Raw genomic sequence first — 21193 nt, 5'->3', positions numbered from 1 at the left:
AACCTTTGACATCGCTTTTTCATCCGAACAAGCCTGTACCTCCACGTACAGCGCAGAAATTCATTCGCTGGTCTATTTTCCTCTCGCAGTACCGCTACGATATCTTGTATCGGTCCACTGCTAAGCACGGAAACGCCGATGCGTTGTCCCGTTTGCCGGTTGCTGAGGATAAAGCATTCCATTCTTCCGAACTTGCTTGCATGTTCATTGATTCGGAAACGGATGAAGTGGTCGAATCGTTTCCGATTGATTTTCGTCGTGTAGCTACAGCCACAGTTGCTGGCCCTGTCCTTGCTACTGTTTTACGTTTTGTTGCTACGCAATGGCCTTTGTCAAGGTCTCGGATCGAGGATCCGTTGGTTCGCCGATTTTTTGCTCACAAGGAGAGACTTTTTGTTCGACGTGGTGTTTTGTTGTTGCGTTCTGATAATGATCAGTCCCGAGTAGTGGTCCCACGTTCGTTACGGTCCTCTGTTTTACGGCTTCTTCACCAAGGACATTGGGGTATAGTGCGAACGAAACAACTTGCTCGTCAGCACTGTACTTGGTTCGGAATCGATGCTGCGATTACGAATATGTGTTCTTCTTGCATGGCGTGTGCCGAACAACAATCCGCGCCGCCGCGGAAAGTCTTTGCATGGCCGAAAGCCACTTCCCCTTGGCAACGCTTGCACATTGATTTTGCTGGTCCATTCTGGAATGCTCGATGGTTGGTTCTGGTCGACGCCTTCAGTAATTTTCCTTTTGTTGTCCGGATGTCTTCCACGACGTCCTCCGCCACCATCCAAGCGTTGTCTGCTATCTTTTGCATTGAAGGTCTTCCGCAGACTATCGTTTCCGACAATGGCCCACAATTCATGTCCGCAGAATTTCAGTCATTCTGCCAGGCCAATGGTATTCAACATCTGACATCCGCGCCGTTTTCGCCTCAGTCAAACGGTGCCGCTGAACGACTGGTCCGGACTTTCAAGTCACAGATGTTGAAATTGAAAGAGTCGCATTCTCGGGAGGACGCATTGTTGCTCTTTTTGTCTTCGTATCGCTCTCAGCCCCGAGATGGTCGCTCGCCGGCTGAGTTGCTCCATGGTCGTCCTCATCGCACCTTGATGTCTTTGCTGCATCCGCCGCATCAGGTTCCTTTGCAGCGGCAGACTCCTGCTTTTGCTCCAGGCGACGTTGTATTTTATCGCAACTATCGAGGTTCACGGCGTTGGCTCGCAGGGCGCATTCTTCGCTGCCTCGGCCGCGCGATGTATTTGGTTTTGGGGGCCTCTGGTGAGGTGCGTCGGCATCTCAATCAGCTGCGCCTCTGTCGTCGCACTGGATCTGCCGCTCCCCGTCTACTTTCAGCGACGGTGCCGTCCGGTCAGCGCCCTGGGGACCCATCTACTGGCTCGCCTCATCCCCAGGTGTTACCGACGATGCCTTCCATTTTGCCCCGTGGCGACGCGCCGCCGCAGCAGCCGCCGCCGCCGCCGCCGCCGCCGCCGCCGCCGCAGCCGCCGGTACTCCGGCCGGCGCCGCCCGCATTCGACGCTTCGCTGCAGCCGCCAAGCGCCTCCCAGGGTCACGCGCCGCCGATCGCTTCCCGTGACCAGCTGTCCTCCGCCATGTAACTCCCGCCCGCTCCGGACCACATGACGTCATCGCGCGTCGGCTACCCCGACGCAATGGAGGTCGACCCTTCGGCCCCTCCTGTCTCTTTACGGGCGCATACACCGCATGTTGACGTGCACCCTGGACTAGGTTTTCAGGCGTTTCCTAGCTCCCCTCGGACCGAATGGCCGGGTGCGGGTGGCACAGCCTCGCCTGTTGTTAGGCTCCCCACCTCATCGCATACGTCAACATGGGGTCCTCCCCACGGCGGGCGGAAGCCTTATCTCACGACCGTCCGCCAATTTGCGGGGGAGGAATGTGGTGTCACCGCCAGACACCACACTTGCTAGGTGGTAGTTTAAATCGGCCGCGGTCCATTTAGTGCATGTCAGACCCGCGTGTCGCCACTGTGTGATCGCAGACCTAGCGCCACCACAAGGCAGGTCTCGATATACGAACAAGCACTCGCCCCAGTTGTACGGACGACCTAGCTAGCGACTAGATGTACGAAGCCTTTCTCTCTCATTAGCCGAGAGACAGAATAGCCTTCAGCTAAGGTAATGGCTACGAACTAGCAAGGCGCCATTAGCCTTACAATGATTGTAATTATAGTCTCCTGTGTATCGTCAAGAGCGATGTACCACAATGATTGATTAAAGATAAGTATTAATCCAGCTACGTACTTTTCTTCATAGCATTAATTACGTAGCCTGTTCCAGTACTTCACGCCCGTCTGCGTTAGTCTAGCGTGCATTTTCAGCCATCTCGATCTACAAGGTGTTGGCCCAGCTGCCGACACATCATAAATGACCTAGTAGATAGTGTCGGAAGTCCCATGCGGCTTTTCGCGGATGATGCTGTAGTATACAGAGAAGTTGCAGCATTAGAAAATTGTAGCGAAATGCAGGAAGATCTGCAGCGGATAGGCACTTGGTGCAGGGAGTGGCAACTGACCCTTAACATAGACAAATGTAATGTATTGCGAGTAGATAGAAAGAAGGATCCTTTATTGTATGATTATATGATAGCGGAACAAACACTGGTAGCAGTTACTTCTGTAAAATATCTGAGAGTATGCGTGCGGAAAGATTTGAAGTGGAATGATCATATAAAATTAATTGTTGGTAAGGCGGGTACCAGGTTGAGATTCATTGGGAGAGACCTTAGAAAATGTAGTCCATCAACAAAGGAGGTGGCTTACAAAATACTCGTTCGACCTATACTTGAGTATTGCTCATCAGTGTGGGATCCGTACCAAATCGGGTTGACGGAGGAGATAGAGAAGATCCAAAGAAGAGCGGCGCGTTTCGTCACAGGGTTATTTGGTAACCGTGATAGCGTTACGGAGATGTTTAACAAACTCAAGTGGCAGACTCTGCAAGAGAGGCGCTCTGCATCGCGGTGTAGCTTGCTCGCCAGGTTTCGAGAGGGTGCGTTTCTGGATGAGGTATCGAATATATTGCTTCCCCCTACTTATACCTCCCGAGGAGATCACGAATGTAAAATTAGAGAGATTAGAGCGCGCACGGAGGCTTTCAGACAGTCGTTCTTCCCGCTAACCATACGCGACTGGAACAGGAAAGGGAGGTAATGACAGTGGCACGTAAAGTGCCCTCCGCCACACACCGTTGGGTGGCTTGCGGAGTATAAATGTAGATGTAGATCGTTGAAATGTGAATACACTGTGACAAGTAGCACTGTGTTTCTCTCTAGCCTGGGTCACTGCATGTCAACATTAGTACATGCGCACAAGGGATGTGCGAGTGTTTCAGCGATCCCCAATGTCTAGCGATGACAGCTACTACTATGGAATGGAATGAAGTTTAAGTGTGTAGTGTTCACTGCCTCTCAGTTCAGTCCAGTAAACTGTCTTGCAGTGGAAAGATGGCACAGGTACCCGTAGTTGTTACTATCCCATCACGTGGTAGACCCTTCTGCCTCCTCTTCTCCTGCTCCTGCTCATTCTTCATCCTGGTGTACCTGAGAGAACCAATTTAGTAATTATATAGTTCTTTAAAACCCCAATTGCAACATCAAATCTCGACTGATCAATTTTATTCTTTCTGATAGTGGTATTGCAAGCACACACACCAGTGAAACCCCTTCACGGATTGTTTAAGCACATAGCATGCAACTGAGCTGATATTTCAAATTTCCAGCTGTCTCCAACGTAATGGACTTCCTACCAAATGCTCTAACTGTGCCAGTATCCACCGACAGTAGGCAAGGGGGAAAAAATTGCATGATCGAGTCCCACTGAATATACCAAAACCTAGCATCCACCATTGCAGTTTGGTCTGCCCGCAACCGACAGTGCATACAGGCCCAAGTGGCACGTGACAAGTCATGTCCACTTGAGAGAGAGACAGCATATGTTTCCACTGGAATTTCTCAGGTATCAAATATCAAAGGGTTGCGCCGCCTTTGTTCAGGGATTAGTGCCAACATCTGGTCCTCGCGGTGCAGGTGCATGAGGCGGCCAGCTGTGCGGCCGCCAACAGCCGTCACAGGACCTGTGCGTGCGGGAATGGGAATAGGCGAGGCGGCTGGTTCGGCTGTTGGCAGACGGCGCGTAATTAGCTATCGAAATATTTTTTAACAGTGTAATTATCTGTGGTGAGTTATGTTGATGGTATAACTTGCGCAACTGAAAAAAAAATTGGCAGTTGTTTAAGTATTCTATACTGCCTTGCCACCCTAAAAATGTTTAAATAAACAGTATTCCTCACATTGCAGTCAATTTCCCGACAAATTCATTAAAAAATAAATAAACTATATTCCAAACACTACCTTGTGTCCCAGAAATTGTTTAAGTAAACAATATCCCACACATTGCCTTGTCTATCAAAAATTGTTTAGACAATATTCCATACACTGCAACCGATTCCCCACCAAATAGAAATTCAACTCAGCCTTTTTCCTGCCAATTTCCAGGTGAGGGAGGGGATGGGGAGGGTTTGCATGGGGGGTTCTTAGGAGGGGGGGCGGTTAATTAATTTATCTATTTAATTAATTAGCCAATCAAATTGATAGAGTGGGAGGGGGACATTCGAGTATCTCAGGCCTGAAAGTGTGCTTGTATCGGCGAGAGAAGTTCTCAGAAGGGTGGTGGTGGAGGGGGAGGAGGAGGAGAAGGAGGGGGAGGAGTGGGAAGGCTTTCTTCGAAGGATGGATTATCCCGAGGAGGTGGCAAACGAATTAGCAGAACAATGTAAATGCCTTGTGACTGGGGCCTCCCGTCGGGTAGACCGTTCGCCAGGTACAAGTCTTTCGATTTGACCCCACTTTGGCGACTTGTGCGTCGATGGGGATGAAATTATGATGATTAGGACAAAACAACACCCAGTCCCTGAGCAGAGAAAATCTCCGACCGAGCCGGGAATCGAAGCCAGGCCCTTAGGATTGACACTCTGTCGCGCTGACCACTCAGCTACCGGGGCCGGACAGCAGAACAATATGTTAAGGAGATGGGGTCATAAATCAATCATCTTCACAATTTAATTACTTTGACCTCAGTTTAATATCAAAAGTGGCGTAGAACAATAGGGTATACGCCTATCAGTCAAAAGAGAACAATAGGTTAAGGGCTGACATGCAGCAGAACAATGGGTTTGTACCCTGAATTTATGCTTGCCCCCGCACTAGCAAATGGCCTCCCCCCGCCGGTGCCCGCCTGAGTATCTGCTATAAAAAACCTAGGAGTAACTATCCAGAGCGACCTTACGTGCAATGACCACATGAAACAAATATTAGGGAAAGCAGATGCCAAAACGACATTCACAGAAAGAATCTTGAGGAAACGTAACTCATAGACGAAAGAAGTGGCTTTCAAGGCGCTTCTTTAACCGATTTGTGCGCGCCTATGTATAACGTGCGCCAAACACAAATAAAATTGTTTTGCACCGTTTCATCGTTGTTTTACAGTGACGAGGTGACAGCCTAATGATTGTACACCTGTGTGTTTTTGCCACTGTGGCGCATGTAGCGATATTAGATCCATTGGAACCATCATTTCAAATTCGACGTTTTAACGCTGAAATCAATAATCCCTTCCCTTTACCGTGGTAGGCGTCTTCTTAACAACAAGAGAATGGTTAGGATCATTAGCAAGATCAATTACTGATTGTGCACACAAATAACACGCAAACCATTTATCTCGACTGACCAAGTATTGTAATCCTCCGGCCAGGAGAAGCATTTGGCGAAGTTGCCTCTGACATAGTTCAGTATCACACAACGAACAGAGTATTAACAGATAAAATATTAACCCTCTAACCGTAGGAATACAAACAAGCAAACTCAAAGCCCGTAATGAACGATTTCACTCGACAGCGAGCTGCCTGAAGCTACAGCGTTGTGGTGGTAGGGGTGAAGGTCTGGCGACCGAGGGTCGATTGCTGCGGTTACACCTCTCATAGGACTCGCTGAACGGGTTTCGTGCCTCACACGTGAACAACAGCGTAACTAGGCTGGGGCACCCCTGGCCTCTGGAACACGAAAGAAAGAAACAAACAAAATATGAAGAATTAAAATGAAGACATTACGAAATAGTCTTTCGACTTCTACCGAAATAGCTACTGGCACCAGTTACTGCTCCGAGAATAATCAGAGTGAACGAGTAATTCTTATTGTGCCAGATCATGGGGTACGCACCGACATGAGGTGTATGAATGATACCCATTGCTACAAATTATTTGCCATCGATATGAAACACAGCATTAAACACAACTGCAGTGCCGAGCCTGCAGCTCACAGCTCACTTGATCACCCAAGTTAGCCACGAGAAGAATCAGGACATCAGCAGTCAGAATTCCAGCGACCCATAAATTCAATACTAGGGAGATGAGAAACCACGAAAATGAATGCGCACTGAACACGTTTTGAGGGTAGGAACTGTACTGTGAGAGAGGCGGAAGCTCACACCCACCTTATGCAATTATATGTGAGCAGAAACAAAGATTTCAATTCGCATTTCATTCCGTTTATAAGACGTCTATGATTTAGAAGTGGAATTGATAGTCAAATAAAAAGACAGTTTAATCTTTTAGATTCCTCTATAATTGTTAGAAATACTTACAAAATATTAAGTTTTTTTATTATTTGTGGATGGAATCATGGATTTCCTGGTGACATATTCGACTGGGCGAACAGAGTCAATACTAGCAAATAAAGAGGTCGCTTGTCACGGAACTTCGTAGGGCAGTGTATAATTTGTAGTACTAAGATTTTCCTGTAAGTACAAGATTTAGAAAATCATGTTCCTCCAACATAAACTGCCTCATACAAACTTCGAAGCTTTAGAAAATCATGTTCCTCCAATATAAACTGCCTCAGGCAAACCTTGATAAACAGTCTGGATGACTGGTTTGCAAACTCAAATGTCCATCAGCATAGCCACAAAGTCGAAGATCTACATACTCAGTAAAGGCAACGCAGCCCGTAGTAATAAAAAAAGAATTGTAGTCTACGCACTCGCACGAAAGAAATCCCTCTCAGTGTTTGCACTAATTGTTGCCATACTGATGTAATGCGCTTTGTTATGACTACTTTTATTTCTTCAAAACCGGTAAGTTCTCACCTCGATTAACAGGCATAACACTTTTTATGCTGTAAATGAGCAGAAAGTTCGATCATAAAATGTAATAGCAGGCTAATCATAAACCTAGCGCTGTTTCTCTCAGTCAAACCGAACGGGAAACCGATGAAGTTCTGACGCGGTTAGCCCGTCAGCATCATGCGTCACATTTACACAGAGGTGATAAAAGCCATGTGATACCTCCTAATATCGTGTCGTACCTCCTTTTGTCCGGAAAGTGCAGAAACTCGACAACGCATGGACTCGACAAGTCGTTGGAAGTCTCCTGCACAAATATTGAGGCATGCTGCCTCTTTAATCGCTCATAACCTCGAACGTGCTGCCGGCACTGGAGTTTCTGAACGAACTGACTTTCGATTGCGTCCCATGTAGGCGGTGAGGGTGGCCAAAGCATTCGCTCGAACTGTCCAGGATGTTTTTCAAACCAATCGCGGACATTCGTGGATCTGTGTCATGCCGCACTGTCATTCATAAAAATGCAACGTTGTTCGGGAACAAGCATTCCATGACACCGATCATAACCATTTCCATTCAATAATCAGTTCAACTAGGTCGACGAAACAGTCCATTCCATGTAGACACTGCCCACACCATTATGGAGCCATCTCCAGCTTACACAGTGTCTTGCTGACAGCCGAGATCCATCAGCTCTCACCAACTGAAATCTGGACTCTTCTGACCAGGCCATGGTTTTCCGGTTGTCTAGTATCAACTAAAATGGTCACGAGCTCAGAAGGTGCGCTGCAGACGATGTCGTGCTGTTAGCAAAGGCGCTCGTGACAAACTGCCTATTGGCTTCTGTCTCGGGTTCTTCGGCCGACGTTCATCTAATGATTTTTCTGACGTTTCGCCAGCACGAGTGGCTGGCATTGTCAAAGCTTCACCTTCCATTGCCGGTGGTGAACTGGAGCCGAGCTCGCGGCCGCAGACTATATGTACCTAGCGCGCCAACGTCGGAAGGCTTCTCCGAGGTCATTTCCTGTGCGGTTCTCCTCTTGCTACCTGCGACGGTCGTTCGCTGCAGTACGGGAAGCCAGGATCCGTTTACCTTAAGGCTTTCCTCTTTCTTGTTGAAACTGTTCGCGTGTTTTTGTATTTCTACAGCTTCTCTAAACAAGCGCGTGTGATAGTGCTTCTCCACAGCCAGAACTTCCGTGTCGGCGAATTTTATTACGTGGTCGGTCTCATTCAGTGCGTGCTCTGCCACGGCCGATTTCGCCACCTGCCCCAACCTGCAATGTCGCTTATGCTCTTTGATCCTGGTGTTAATGGATCGTCCAGTCATTCCGACATAAACTTTTCCGCATGTGCATGGTATACGGTATATTCCCGACATTGCAACTGGGTCTCTTTTCTCCTTCGCCGATCTAAGACACTCTTTGATCTTCCTTGTCGGTTTGAAAATCGTCTTTACGCCATGTTTGCGCAATATACGGCCGATTCTGTCCGTCACTCTGGGAATGTATGGCAGAAAGGCCGTACCCGACATTTCTTTTTCTGGTTCCTTACTTCGCCGAGTGTTTGGCTCTGTTACACTTCTAATGTAATTGTGACCAGCACATCTAGAAATGGCAGTTTCTTGTCTTTTTCTACTGGTCACAAGGGACGGCGAAAACCTGGGACATAGCGTGTATCGAAAACCGACACACACAGGCCGATACCTGCACACACTGTCAAACCACCACCCGAGCCAGAAAACAGGCATGATTAGTACGCTCGTAACGAGAGCAGGACGAATATGTGAGCCGCAACACCTCAAACGAGAAATGCAACACCTGAAAACTGTTCTGAGGAGCAATGGGTACTCCACAAATTACATTAGAAGTGTAACAGAGCCAAACACTCGGCGAAGTAAGGAACCAGAAAAAGAAATGTCGGGTACGGCCTTTCTGCCATACATTCCCAGAGTGACGGACAGAATGGACCGTATATTGCGCAAACATGGCGTAAAGACGATTTTCAAACCGACAAGGAAGATCAAAGAGTGTCTTAGATCGGCGAAGGAGAAAAGAGACCCAGTTGCAATGTCGGGAATATACCGTATACCATGCACATGCGGAAAAGTTTATGTCGGAATGACTGGACGATCCATTAACACCAGGATCAAAGAGCATAAGCGACATTGCAGGTTGGGGCAGGTGGCGAAATCGGCCGTGGCAGAGCACGCACTGAATGAGACCGACCACGTAATAAAATTCGCCGACACGGAAGTTCTGGCTGTGGAGAAGCACTATCACACGCGCTTGTTTAGAGAAGCTGTAGAAATACAAAAACACGCGAACAGTTTCAACAAGAAAGAGGAAAGCCTTAAGGTAAACGGATCCTGGCTTCCCGTACTGCAGCGAACGACCGTCGCGGGTAGCAAGAGGAGAACCGCACAGGAAATGACCGCGGAGAAGCCCTCGGACGTTGGCGCGCCAGGTACATATAGTCTGCGGCCGCGAGCTCGGCTCCAGTTCACCACCGGCAATGGAAGGTGAAGCTTTGACAATGCCAGCCACTCGTGCTGGCGAAACGTCAGAAAAATCATTAGATGAACGTCGGCCGAAGAACCCGAGACAGAAGCCAATAGGCAGTTTGTCAACAAGTGGCCACGAAAGCCTTAACAATTTTGAAAGGAGCTCGTGCTGCCACATCTCATTAACGCTCAATTTAGCCCACGTTGATTTTCTTGCTTCTTTCATGCAGTGTTGCTTGTCTGTTAGCACTGACAACTCTATGCAAACGCTGCTGCTCTCGGTCGTTAAGTAAAGGCTGTCGGCCACTGTGTTGTTCGTGGAGAAAGGTAATTCCTGAAATGTGATATTCTCGGTACACTTTTGGCAGCATGGATCTTGGACTAATGAATTCCCTACCAATTTCCCAAATGGAATGTCACATGTGTCTAGGTCCAACTACAACTCCGTGTTCAAAGTCTGTTAATTCCCGTCGGACGGCCAAAATCAAGTCGTAAACCTTTTAACTTGACTCACCTAAGTACAAATGATAGCTCTGACAATGCACTGTACTTTTATACCTTGTATATACGACACTACCGCCGCCTGTATATGTGAGTATAGTTATTCTATGATTTTTGTCATATCAGTGTAACTCATATTATCTGGAGTTGTCTGCATTCACAGTGGCACCAGGAACGGTCGCCATACGCCGTCGCCTGAGGTCGTCCGATAACATCGGCCGATAGCTTGCTCACGGTGCGCCCGATCTCTTTCGTCAGTTTGTGGATGGTTCAAGGACGTTTTGTTTGAATCTGTTCTATGAGTGAAGGATGTTAGATTTTGCTTGGAGACGAGTACTGCAATGTGGCGTTTTCTATTAAAAAGATGCCGAATGCATTTGAGTGAATTATATCTGTCTCGAAAATAACATGGCGAGTACTGTCATCAGTTATTGGAGTCACTAGACAAGTTTGACTAATATATGAGATGAAGAGAAAAACGCCATGCTAGAAAAGTTAATAACACTTTAAATTTGTGGCGCCATTTCCCTTCTCCCAACACCGATTAGCGTCGGAAGGGGATGTGAATCTAACGTGTTGTGTTTTTTATGTTATATCGAGTATTACGAAAATACGTAGTTTCAATGAAACGCTGCATCAAGGATCTCTCCAAGACACGCTGTTCCGAGCATTGTTTATCGTGCTACAGTAGTAGGGCGTCCGATTTCCATGTGTAAACGTTTTGCCACTGCTGTTATAAGCACATAATGGTGAAGTACGTGCTGAAAGCCGATGATGTTCCTATTATAAGATATACGGATAAAATTTGTTTGTGAACAAACTGATATTCTTTAATCAATGAAAGGTAGATTTGTTTCACTTTATTCTAAAAATTGTGAAAATTAATGCAATACTGGCAGTATTTTCAGGTAGATTCTAGTACTGAAACCTTCAATTCTCTTTCAACACTTGCCCAGTGGGTTTGAGAAAGGAAGTAACAAGGTTTCTGCTGGCAGTATTATTTCAGATTGAGTGTAGATTTTAATAAAGGAAATCAACTATATCACAGTGGCTTTTAGTGCACTCCCGCAAAGCATAGCTCCAAAATTCGATACAGAATAATTTTAATATTATTATACTGGGGTGCAAGAGCGAAGATATTAGCTTTCACGTAAGCATTTAGTGTATCGTAAATAGTGTTCAGTATATGAAAAATGGTTCAAGTGGCTCTGAGCACTATGGGACTTAACATCTGAGGTCATGTCCCCTAGAACTCAGAACTACTTAAACCTAACTAACCCAAGGACATCACACACATCCATGCCCGAGGCAGGATTCGAACCTGTGACCGTAGCGGTCGCGCGGTTCCAGACTGTAGCGCGTAGAACCGCTCGGCCACCCCGGCGAGCTATCTGAAGCTGTGCAGACATATCTCAATTAACCCTCAATGGCTGTCATTCAGCGTACGTCTTAAAGATTAACATAAAGTTTAGAATAATATACGCTGAATATTTAAAGCACTGAAAAGTGGAAACACATTACACCACATTTACAAACCATTTCATGTAACAGAATCACCGTCCTACTATCATAAAAACGCCAATAAGTAGTAATAACTGCAGAGAGCTGATGTCCACCATCACAACCCATAAGAGGTCCACCACAGAAACTTTAAGCGTAAGATACGCCATCATTCTCAGTGTAACAAATTATTTTTTGAGATTAAATTTACACCTAAAATTTCCGATAAAGATTTTTCCCACTTGTGGTTTCCAATAAACCTGCGATTTCAGTCCATAGATTCTGAGCTATATCCCAATTACGATATTTTTATCCTCAGGAACCCATAAACTCACTCTCTATTGGTTTAACCTCAACAGTTTTTCACAACCTATATGTGACAACATCAGCCGATTTGACCGAACGAAACAAACATTCAAATTTCACCGATTGTTGTCCGAAGTCTATACTTTCGGACGATGAGATCGGTTGCAGTGTGCCTGTGCTCATTGTTGCGTACTGATTTGAAAACATCGGCCGTCTTTGACGGATGTCGGTCGTTGGTAGAATCCATCTACACCTACATCTACATCGGTATTCCGCAATCCATTGTACGGCGCGTGACAGCTGGTACCCCCTAACGGCCTAACACAACTATTCATTTCCTTACCTGCACCACTCCCAAACAGAACGAGGGAAAGCGACTATCTATATGCCTCCGTATGAGCTCTAATCTCTCGTATCTTCGTGGTCCTTGCGCGCAATGTATGTTAGAGGCCGCAGAATCGTTCTACAATCAGCGTCAAATGTCGGTTCTCTAAATTTTCTCAGTAGTGTTCATCGAACAGAACGTCACCTTCTCTCCAGGGATTCTCATTTGACTTCCCGAAGCATATCCGTAACACTTGCGTTTTATTCGAACCTAATGGTAAAAAATCTAGCAGCCCGCCTCTGAATAGTTTCGATGTCTTGTTTCAATCCGACCTGGTACGGATCCCAAACACTCGAGCAGTACTCACGAATGGGTCGCACCAGCGCCCTATATGCGGTCTCCTTTACAGGTGAACCACTCTTTCCTAAAATTCTCCCAATAGACCCAAGTCGCCCATTTATCTCCCTTACTACAGTTCCCACATGCTCGTCCTGGCTCGTGTCGCTTTGCAGCGTTATGCCCAGGTATTTAAAAGACTTGACTCTGTCAAGCAGGACACTAGTAATACTGTATCCGAACATTACAGGTTTGATCTTCCTACTCATCCGCATTAATTTACATATTCCCACATTTAGGGCTAGCTGCCTTTCATTACACCAACTAAGTCGTAATGTATGTTCCTACAGTACTTCAACTTCGCCACTTTACCGTGCACGACAGCATCATCAGCGAACAATCGCAGATTGCTGCCAATCCTGTCTACCGAATCATTTACGAGGTGTGGCTAGAAAAAAACCGGACTAGTACTGGTGAAACAATAAAACGAATGCAATAAGGCTGAAAGTCGCGTGGCCTGTCACGTGACTCTCGCTCCGCCTACTGCTCGAGTTTCATCTGCCTCCTGCACTCAGTCTGCCCGTGGCGTCTGTTTTAAGTAGTTGACGTTTTGTCTGTGCGTCGGAAAATGTTGAGTGTACAGAAAGAACAGCGTGTTAACATCAAATTTTGTTTCAAACTAGGAAAATCTGCAAGTGAAACGTTTGTAATGTTACAACAAGTGTACGGCGATGATTGTTTATCGCGAACACAAGTGTTTGAGTGGTTTAAACGATTTAAAGATGGCCGCGAAGACACCAGTGATGACACTCGCACTGGCAGACCATTGTCAGCAAAAACTGATGCAAACATTGAAAAAATCGGTAAACTTGTTCGACAAGATCGCCGTTTAACAATCAGAGCAGTGTCTGAGTTAACAGGAGTTGACAAGGAAAGTGTTAGGCAGATTCTTCATGAAAGTTTCAACATGAACAAAGTGTGTTCAAAAATGGTTCCAAAGTGTCTCACAATTGAACAGAAGGAACGCCGGAGAATGATTTGTTCTGACATCCTGGAAACATTGAAAGTGATCCCACCTTCTTACAAAATGTTATTACTTGCGATCAATCGTGGTTTTTTACTTACGATCCCGAAACTAAACGCCAATCGATGCATTGGAAAGCTCCTGGTTCTCCACGACAAAAAAAAGCACGAATGTCAAAATCGAAATTCAAGGCAATGATGATTGTTTTTTTTGACATCAAAGGGATTGTGCACATTGATTGGGTACCAGAGGGACAAACAGTGAATCAGTATTACTACATTAGCGTCCTGGCTACCCTACGTGAGCGAGTACGGAGAAAACGGAACGATTTGTGGAGAAAAAAGTCATGGATCCTTCACCAAGACAATGCCCCAGCTCACAGTGCGTTGTCAGTGAAGACGTTTTTGGCAAAACACAACATTCCCATCTTAGATCATCCACCCTACTCACCTGATTTGGCCCCCTGTGACTTTTTTCTTTTCCCTAAAGTCAAGTCAGCTTTGAAAGGAACTAGATTTGAGACTGTTGAAGCAGTAAAAGAAAAAGCGACGGAAGTAATGTATGGACTTACCGAAAATGATCTGCAGCATTGCTATGAACAGTGGAAAATTCGTATGGAGCGGTGTAGAGACCGAGGAGGAGAGTACATTGAAGGAGATAACATGAAATTGTAAATAATTGTAAATAAATGTTTTTTCCAGCATCAGTCCGGTTTTTTTCTAGCCGCACCTCGTATGTACTCAGAGAACAGCGGTTCTATCACACTTCCCTGAGGCACTCCTGACGAGACCCTTGTCTCTGACGAACACTCACCGTCGAGAACAACATACTGGGTTCTATTATTTAAGAAGTCTTCGAGCCACTCACAGATCTGGGAACCTATTACATAGGCGCGTACGTTCTTTAACAGCCTGCAACGGAATACTGCGTCAAACTCTTTCCGGAAATCTGGACATATGGAATCTCCCTGTTGCCCTTCATCCATAGTTCGCAGTGTATCATCTGAGAAAAGAGCAAGCTGAGTTTCACACGATCGATGCTTTCTAAAACCATGCTGATTCGTGGACATAAGCTTCTCGGTCTCACGAAAATGTGTTGTATTCGAACTGAGAATGTGTTCAAGGATTCTGCGGCAAACCTATGTTAGGGATATTGGTCTGTTATTTTGCGGGTCCGTTCTTTTGCCCTTCTTATACACAGAAGTCACCCATACTTCTCTCCAATCGCTTGGGACTTCGCGCTGGGCGAGGTATTCGCGATAAATGCAATCTAGGTAAGGGGCCAATGCCGTACAGTACTCTTTGAAAAACCGAACTAAGTTTTCATCCGGACCTGGTGACTTATTTGTTTTCAACTACTTCAGAAACGACCGCAGTGATCGCAGCCTAGAGATCTCCGACAGAGTTCCGGTTTGGGGTAGATGAAAATATGATCTATTATTAAGATTTCGCTTGCATAATGATTTCACCTAAATTGAACAACAACAAAAATTCCGTAACGTCGCCAGGAAAAGCATTTTCGTAAACTTTTCGTATGTCGTCTCAAAAATTTGCTACCGCAAATGAAACTAGGATGGAAACATGGCGCAGGCCTTCCGGAAGACACTGACATCCGTTTCGACTTTTTTGTACAATGCATAATTCTTGAGTTTGAGCGAGTTAAATGAGATGTTGAAATTACGCAAGTGTTCTGGGCGAGAGGTGGTAACTCTGGTACGTGCCACCTCGTGTCCCTGCCGAAGTGTGAACCCAAATGTAATGACAATATTATGAGAGATGTTGAGTCTGGCCCTGGCAGCCACAGACAGTGGTCAAACGTGTGTGTGAGCAGCGTTTGCATCAATGTGTGTGTGTGTGTGTGTGTGTGTGTGTGTGTGTGTGTGTGTGTGTGTGTGTGTGTGTTGTCTACTTCAGAAAAGGCCTTTTGGCTGAAAGCTTACTTGTTCAACACTATTTTCCTTCTACCTATCGCGAGTAACATCTCCTCTATATGGTAAGTAGCAATTTATGCTTTTCATAATATTTTCATTATTCCATCCTAAGGTTTCTATCCATTGTTCAAACCTAAAGTAATTTTTGTAGTGGCCTGTGAGAGTGAATGGTGGTGTTCACGCAATGCGAGCAGTTCTCAAACAACTCGCTGCGCCGCTGCTTGTGCTCTTCATTGAGTGTAAGGCGCTTTTTTCATTTAAATTGACACAGGGGAACTAATTACTTGGGTGCAGGAAACACCAGTGCTATGGGGCTACAAACGTATACATAGACAGCACTGCCGCAATGCATGCCTGCAAAGAAGTGTCCCAGTGTACCACCTAAGTCTCTGCCTTAGTATTCGCCGTTTGCTTTTAAAGCTCTTGCAGCAGCCGTGTTTGTAGAATCAGTTACTGGATTTCATGTCCACCTGTTATGCAAACAACTGGTTTTTTAATGTAAACTATGTTTCAGGACTTTTGTATGATCATTAGTGGGTACTTCAGTTCTTTAAAATGTAAACATATTTCAAGTAACATATGTTCCTATGTGTGTGAATTCCTAAGGGACCAACCTGATTAGGTCATCGGTCCCTAGACTTACACACTACTTAAACTAACTTATACTAAGAACAACACACACACCCATGCCCGAGGGAGGACTCGAACCTCCGGCGGGAAGGGCCGTTTTAAGTAACAGTTATTTTAACGAAATTAGGCCTATTAAGTTCACAGTAACATCATTTAACTGCAGAAGACAAGCTAACTATGTCCAATAATGTACAGAGGGTGTCACATACGGCTTGCATGCCTATTTTGTGCCGCTACCGAATTTGTACAGCTACTATACAATTCGCAAGTCTTGTACTATAAAATATTTAATGAGGTCAGTGTGAACTAAACTTTTCTTACAGTCATGTTGCCAGCTGTAAGTTCCATGTGTTATGGAACAGAAGACTGGTTGATATTTGTTGTAGTTTTTGTCAAATTTTTTGTGTGCATTTTGAACAGAATACCGTTATATGGTAAGCAGCAACATAATCTTTTATTTATGGAGTGAAAATATACGAAAAAACCTTGGTTTTCAGACAGACATGAATCTGGATTCGTTGCGGTTTGTTTGTAGGAAAAGTGAAAAAGAGAAAATGGGTACATTGCCTGTAAAATACCGCTATAAGTTTACGATATTGCACCTGTACAATGTAAGAGACTTGTTTATATAGTGAGCTTTGCAAAATGTGTTTACCATTGTTAATGCAACATAATGTTTACAAATGATGTGGTGAATTTTTTAATGCGCTCTTCATCCTAAATTATTTATTGTGCACGAATTTTCTTCATGTGACTAAACCAACAATTAAAAGACATGAATAAAATAAAAATAAAAATGCAAATGCGGATACAAACCTTTTTATCAGCAGTAAAGTGTTTTCCAACGAAGCTAAAACTAATTAGAAAAGATGTACTTATAACGACCCCAGGCCCACGCTGAAGTGTTGTGTAGATGAGTCAATTGCCTTACCTAGCATGACATCATCGATGGCAACATAAGAGACGTCGGAGAAGGGTAGGCCAATTGTCCTGTGTATAAAATGGGAAGAGTTTCAAAATAATGGTGGGAAATTCAAAATAGCCCAACTGGGCTGTCTAAAATGATGGGGTATTCTAAAACCCAAGATGGCGGACATCATAATTGGCCTACTAATAAAAATCCAAAATGTTGCATAGCCCTCACAGGATACGGTCGCTGATGCTCAGTGCCCAGTTTTCGTCCACAGCGCTGGGCGAATTCGTTAGTTTGTTCTGAAGGGGAGGCCGGCAGCGTCTGAAACCTTTCGGCCGTTTGGCGACAATAGGGTCGAGTCGCACGCCGTGCAATCTTTCTCAAGCGATTTGACAGAAGCTATTCGGTAACAGAAACTCATTTTTGTTTTACTCATAGCTTTATATGTCCGGTTCATGATGACGAGCCCTTCATTTCGTTAATGGTCATTGTTATTGTGATATTTACGTGGAAGTAAGACACTGCGTGAAATTCTAAAACGTTAGCAATGAAAAATAGAGGTCGCTATGATTTTGCGTTTGGTGCATATTGCATAATTTGTTCCAACATATTGAGTTTTTCTTTAGACTGGGGTAAATGTCTCTATCTGCCGCCAATCTCGAAAAAATTGGTCTAACACAGCAACTCATTTACGATCGTGCCGCGCCAGCGATAAAGTCAGAGTGAAATATATACAACATCCTTTATATTTCATAAACGGCTTGAGAAACTGAAATGAGATTTTGGCAAATGACAGCAAGCAAAGACGATAGTATTTTGCGATATGGTGGTTATGCAACACGTCATTATCTGCCTTGTTATTCCACTAACTGCAGTCTTTTTCGATGAAAGAATGCAATTTTTAAGGGCCATTGATAGGTGGTGAAATTAGAAATGCTGTGGGTCTTGGAACAACATAATAGAAGTCATTCTACGTTTATTTTCTACCGAGAATGTGCTTTTTCATAAGCTATTGAAGTTACTTTTCCTCAGTTCTTCACTTACGAGTGTTGGAACTTAAATAATGACAACTATTTATTCACAACCGACACAAAGGAGTTACATGTTTGCACCTGTTACTGTCCTTCAAAGTAGTCACCAGCGTTGTGTAGAACCCATTGCCAGAGATGTGGAAGGCGTAGTATACTGTTAGCAGAGCCTGTTCTGCTGATGGTGCGAATGGAGCTGTCTGCTGCATGTCGAATCTCTGGAACAGTTCTGAAGCGAATGCCAAAGTGGTTCCTTCATCTTCGGAATCAAATCAAAGTCACAAGGACCTAAGTCCGGGGAGTATGGTGGATGGTACAGTACCTACCAGTCCCATCGACCGAACAGAGCAGCCACAGCTTGCGCTGTATGCGCCCGCGCATTGTCTTCCAAATGATGGGGTGGGTTGCGCAGAGTGTCGCCGCTTCTTTCGCAAAGCTGGTCGCAGGTGACGCTCCAAAAACGAATAGTAATACGGTGCATTGACTACCTACCGTGGAGCAACGTAATGCGTTAGGATAACACCATCACAGTCGTACGCAAAAATCACCATAACTTCCACCATACTGGGGCTCTGTCGCACTTTCGACTTTCGCGGCGATCCATACTGACGCCATTCGTTGGATTGGCGTTTCAGTTTGGGCTCGTACGATGTGGCCCATGTCTCATCCAGTGTTACGATATTGGCGTAAGAAAGCCTCTCCTTCGCGCTCATAGCGCTCCAAGTGCGTCTGATCACCGTCGTAACTCATTCGTTTCTGCATTTCCGTCAAGTCATGTGGAACCCATCGTGATGCAATTTTTCGCATGCCCAGGCCTTCCTTCAGGATGCGAAGCACAGTCGTATGCGCTAATCCGGTTTCGTGGGCGAGCTCACGAATCGAATGGCGTCGATCATTGTCCACTAATGCAGCAACAGCATGCACTTCTTCTTCAGAAACGCAAGGATGACCTGCCCGATGGATGTCTGCCACAGTTTGCCGACCTTCGTTGAAAGCTTTTACCCAATATGCCACTGTTCTGCACGGCAATGCCGATTCCCCGCACGCCTCTTGAAGGCCTTGCCGACACTGTCGTGCTGTACCACCTCTGGCACATTCAATCCTCATCCAACTCCGTTGTTCCTGTTTCGAGAACATAGTGACACCGGCCGGCCGGGGTGGTCGAGTGGTCCCAGGCGCCGCAGTCTGGAACGGCGCGACCGCTACGCTCGCAGGTTCGAATCCTGCCTCCGGCATGGAAGTGTGTGCTGTCCCTAGGTTAGTTAGGTTTACGTAGTTCTAAGTTCTAAGGGGCTGATGACCTCAGAATTTAAGTCCCATAGTGCTCAGAGCCATTTGAACCATAGTAACACTGTTGCGTTAGACCCACCGCTCACAAGTGACTGTTGAAAAATGTTCAGATGTGTGTGAAATCTTATGTGACTTAACTGCTAAGGTCATCAGTCCCTAAGCTTACACACTACCTAACCTAAATTATCCTAAGGAAAAACACACACACCCATGCCCTAGGGAGGTCTCGATCCTCCGCCGGGACCAGCCGCACAGTCCATGACTGCAGCGCCAAGTCACTGTGTTTTCCACGATTGTGCGCACGCTGGTGACGTGGGACGGGCGAGTCCATTTGCTCGGAGGTAAGGTAGGTATGTCAACAATGTGCGCTATCAGCGACAATATTAGATGCCATTGCATAGTGTCTCCACAGCAGTGTTGCCATTATTTAAGTTCCAACCTACGTAATACAATTTCTTCTGCAACTGCAGTTGCATAACGTGTTAGGGAGACTGTGTAAACTACGCTGTGTTTTGGCAAAACAAGCAATTTTAACATAGCAACGAGAGAAATGTGTAGGTTTACTCAAAATTCGCCACTCATGACACTCCTCTGGAAGTTACAAATAGTTGACAAGCCAGACGAAAATAAATCGCTGCATTTTCGGCAAAGTTCTTTATAGATAGTACAGTTCAGTGGCAAAATGCAATCCCATTTGCCAGATGGAAGAGGTATGCCGAAGCTGGGAGGGATCCAGTGGTCTAGCGATTCACAAGGACGTGCAATACACATAGTGGCTCTCTTGCCAGTGCACCGTACTACTGCCCTATGCCAGCCTCGCCCACGTCCCCTGTCGACCCGCTAGAATGTGGCAACAGTACTTCTCTCAGAAACTAGCAGTGTTATTACATAGGTAAATACATGCATCCCTTTAGATGCCCTGGCGTGTTATTACTCTAAATAGTTACCTACAAACGTATAACAATAATGACCCCAGAAAAATTTCAGAGCAGTGCAGTGATATAACGACTCGTTAATGTTTCTGCAATAAAAGCTCTCAGAAAACGACAAAATGTTACGTCCATTTCTGGAATACTCATCCGCAGATTTGGTGTCGTTATCGAGTAGGACTGATAGCATTTTTTGAACAAATTTAGAGACAGGTTTCGAGGATCATAGCAGGTCGTCACACCCACAGGAAAGTGTAACAGGAACGCTCTGATAACTCAAATGAGAATGCTAGCAGGGAAGGGAAACGTCTCTGTCATTATGCGGCTGTTAGCAGAAGACATAGCTGTATATAGGGACGTGTTGTCGTTAGAAACTTACAGCGAAACAGAGACGAACACACCTCGGCGGAATAGTTTAAAAAGACATCAAAGTCAGTTGTTCAAGTAATATAAACAAAGTGGGATCGTTTGTACAGAAAACACATGCTAAGTCAACTTCGCTAAGAAAAAAACAAAAATCACTTTATTCGCTTTGTCACTGAGAAAACACAAGCGAAATAGAAAAAGGATTGTGAAACCACCTATAGGAAAGTGTGTATAAACTGAATATTTAGGGAACTATCAGGGAATAGACGAATGCGCCTAAGACTATCCTGATGCTTACAATGAGCACACAGTGTTCTCAAAATGCAAGTTTAGCACAGCGAAAAGTGAGGCAGAAAGATTCAGGATGAAGGTATGCAAACATCAGGATGGAGATCAACCGAAATGAAGAAGGACAACTGTCTAAAACAGTCATAGAGGAAGTGGACATACCCTGTAGTGCATACT

Source organism: Schistocerca piceifrons, chromosome 7 (genome assembly GCF_021461385.2).
Source record: "Schistocerca piceifrons isolate TAMUIC-IGC-003096 chromosome 7, iqSchPice1.1, whole genome shotgun sequence".
In the NCBI taxonomy this organism is placed as follows: Eukaryota; Metazoa; Arthropoda; class Insecta; order Orthoptera; family Acrididae; genus Schistocerca; species Schistocerca piceifrons.
The sequence above is the reverse complement of the archived record's forward strand: the minus strand, read 5'-3'. Positions refer to the sequence as shown.